This window comes from Pygoscelis adeliae, unplaced genomic scaffold (genome assembly GCF_000699105.1).
Source record: "Pygoscelis adeliae isolate BGI_AS28 unplaced genomic scaffold, ASM69910v1 Scaffold122, whole genome shotgun sequence".
In the NCBI taxonomy this organism is placed as follows: domain Eukaryota; kingdom Metazoa; phylum Chordata; class Aves; order Sphenisciformes; family Spheniscidae; genus Pygoscelis; species Pygoscelis adeliae.
Window position 1 is genome coordinate 494705 of NW_008824358.1, and position 3683 is coordinate 498387.

The following is a 3683-nucleotide window of genomic DNA, read 5'->3' on the forward strand; positions in this document are numbered from 1 at the left end:
AATAGATTTTCAATTTTTTTTAACGTGTGGGATAAAAAGAGGTTTAATGTTAGGATCTGGTCTGCTTAGATAAAAATCTGTTTGGTACACACCTACGTAATTGTCGTGGTTTAACCTCAGTTGGCAACTGAGCACCACGCAGCCGCGCGCTCACTCTCCCCGCAGTGGGATGGGGGAGAGAATTGGAAGGGTAAAAGTGAGAAAACTCGTGGGTTGAGATAAAGACAGTTTAATCGGTAAAGCAAAAGCCGCACACGCAAGCAAAGCAAAGCAAGGAATTCATTCACTGCTTCCCATGGGCAGGCAGGTGTTCAGCCATCCCCAGGAAAGCAGGGCTCCGTCACGCATAATGGTGACTTGGGAAGACAAATGCCATCACTCCGAATGTCCCCCCCTTTCTTCTTCTTCCCCCAGTTTTATATGCTGAGCATGACGTCATACGGTGTGGAATATCCCTTTGGTCAGTTGGGGTCAGCTGTCCCAGCTGTGTCCCCTCCCAACTTCTCGTGCACCCCCAGCCTGCTCGCTGGTAGGGTGGGGTGAGAAGCAGGAAAGGCCTTGACTCTGTGTCAGCACTGCTCAGCAACTAAAACACCCCTGTGTTACCAACACTGTTTTCAGCACCAATCCAAAACACAGCCTCATACCAGCTACTATGAAGAAAATGAACTCTACCCCAGCCAAAACCAGCACAGCCAGCATCGCTCACAAGGGATGGGCAAGTAAAGCACCACACTACACGTTAAACCTGCCACAGCCTTGGTCAGGGAGCACATTTAGGAGACTACAATGTCTCTTTAAACATTCATAAATGTTCTCTGTAATTGCTCTGTTCACATTCAAGTGTTTTTATAACTTGACTATTGCATAGTTCCATAGTTGAACTTACCACATTTGCAAACATCTTAACAGGGCTGTTTTGGAGCTCTTGCAGAAACTGTAATACTATAGTAAAGAAAATGGGCAAAACTCTTGAAATCAAAGGGTCTGGCTTAATTTGCATGAGAAGGAATTTGACCCGGAGAGTTTTGTGTTATGTTTTGTGGAGTAAGAAAAGTGATAGTTCCGCTTTCACATTTACAACACATCTTTCATGCATCTTTAACGGCATTGTTAATGCATTTTTCATAAACAGCTCTGTTTTGCTTCAGGCAGGGGGATCCTTTACAGGACAGGCAGCTTGATTTGGATCTTAATAATGATGATGTTCCACCTCTGTTCCGTGAATTAATGCATCTGGGAGACAAACTCCAGAGCAAAGATCTAAGAGTGGGAGCTTGGCCTTTGCACATGAATATTCTTAAGGAGAAAGCAAGAGCTTTTTCTCCTTTCAGCTCAAAGCAACTCAGAAAGCTCCCAAACAGAGCAAGAGGGAAACTGACCGCTGAGTAGGTACACGGAGATAAAATAAGGCTTAGTAATTAACACCACACCACACAGAGTTTGTGTATGTGTGTGGTTTTCCTCTCTCTTTCTGTTTCTGGAATGGTTTCTACATATGGAAGTGTTGCGTTTCCCTCATTTCTGTTTGTATAAGTATGACTTTTAAAAGAGGGTAGGGATTGGGTTGTCCCAAACCCACTTGCAGCCCAAACGATTGATCACCATCACATCTAGTCTCTCCCAGGAGCCAATATAACACTGCAAACCTTGCTTCCATTGATAGGTTTCCATTAAAAAAAAAAAAAAATCCATATGGGCAATTAGATTCCCAATATGAAAAGGCTTGACACGTAGACTTGCACGTGACTTTGCTAGGTAACAGAAAGCAATGTCCGCAGGTTAAGAATTTAGTAATAAGTTGGGCATATATGTATGTAATATATGTTTATATAGTCATAGTATTTCGAAAATGGCAAAGACGCTTGTTTGGCAGGAGGAGGCTGAAAACACCTCCTACATGAGTTAAGGATCAGGAATCTGTAATCCTTAAGAAAATGTAGGACTGAAATATTAAGGAATCCCCAGCAAATCCCAAACAAGAGGCACAATACCTCCTCCTCAGGACCACTTCTCTTCCTCCTTCCCCCTTGCACCTCATTTTCTTACGAGATCGATTCAAGGTGCTCAGGGTAAGAGCTCAGGATTTCTTTGGTTTTAGGACATCTAACAGCAAAGTGTGGCAGCAAGACCCTTTGACAGGCTGAGAAGTGACTTGTTGTGGGTCTCGGAGAAATTCAGCCTCTGACATGAGACATGAGACCTGAGCCCTCGTTATTTAGCATCGTGCTTCCACCGTGAGTGTATCTATTCTTCCACGGGCACCGAAAGAGATGTCACTCACACGGCTAAAGAACAGAGGGGAGCTATGGGAATGAGAATCCTCTAGAGTGACACGGTTTCATGCTGTTTCTTTAATTTTTTGTCTGGCAAGTGAAATATATTTCACCAGAAGGTGGGAAAGGACTTGGAACGAAATTGATCTTGGCTGAGCAAACATTTGACAACGTTCTGTGGGAAACAACCATCTGTCTTGGGAGATATCAACTCCAGGAGATATTGATGGCACTAAAAATATCTGCCTTAGTCCACAGTCCCAAAGCATTCAGTTTTCAAGCATGGAGAGCCTCAATTCTTCAGCAGTAAACCTTTTTATTTATTTTTATTCTTGGAGTGTTGACTTACCAGGTGTGCAGTGAAAGGCTCCGGTTTGTTCAAGATGCAGCCGCACATGTTTTGGCGCCTGGGCTGAGTGGAAACTATAGAAGAGCTGCAGAGAGATAATTAATATGGATTAAAATGGAAAAAGGGCTTTGTGCTCTGCTTCACAAGTACAGACCGTACACAGAGATGGATGTCTATCTCAGAAGAGCTTCCTGGAGCAGTTTGGCAGGCTGGTTTCTTCTGAGATACACGAGAGGAGAGGAAAAAAAAAAGTAATCTTTGAAAGAAACTTTAAAAAACACACCATGAATTCAAAACAGCTCTTTACTCCTCACTGACAAAGAGGTTAATGTATTTATTGAAACTGAGAAGCAGCCCCATCCCACGAATCATTAAGATTTAGACCATTTCACCTTCCATGTGTGGATAAAAGTCAAGATAATCCAAAGTTTTTCTAGGGAGGTGTGAAGATGGGGCAGCCTAAATTCACTGATAGATGTTCTGCATGGAAGTTGGCAGATCCGCTTTCATACCTGTGATTTGCTGGTCTCCTGCTGTCCAGGCTTTTCTGTGGGCCTGTGAAGTAAGTAATAGTTATTTTTACCACAAACTGGAGGTCTTGCTACGAGGACATATTCCTCTTCAGAAAAGGCAGTCTCTTAGCCATCAGGGGTCTCTGTAGGATACCAGACATCAGAGGATTACAGGTGAAAGCCTTGACCTGTTGTCCCATACCTGCTCCAGAGTCTCTCGCTCTCTCCATCTGTGATCAGTGCAAGTTCCCCGCCAGAGCTACACCAACATCTACATCTTCTCACAAAGAGCTTCAGCTGCAGCAAGAACAAGATACTTGCTTGTTCTACAGGAACAATTTGCATTTTGCTCTTTTGAGCCCTACCCCATCATATTTCCATTTCCTGGGATATTCCTTAGCTTTTTTTCTCATTTTCCTGAGGTTTTCTCCTTTTGGGGAGGTTTTTTAGGTGTGTTTTGAGATGGGTTTATGGTTGTTGCCCAGGAGAGCCAATAAGAAGTGCCACGCACTCGTGCCGAGAGCAAGAACAAACGATGCTTCCTGC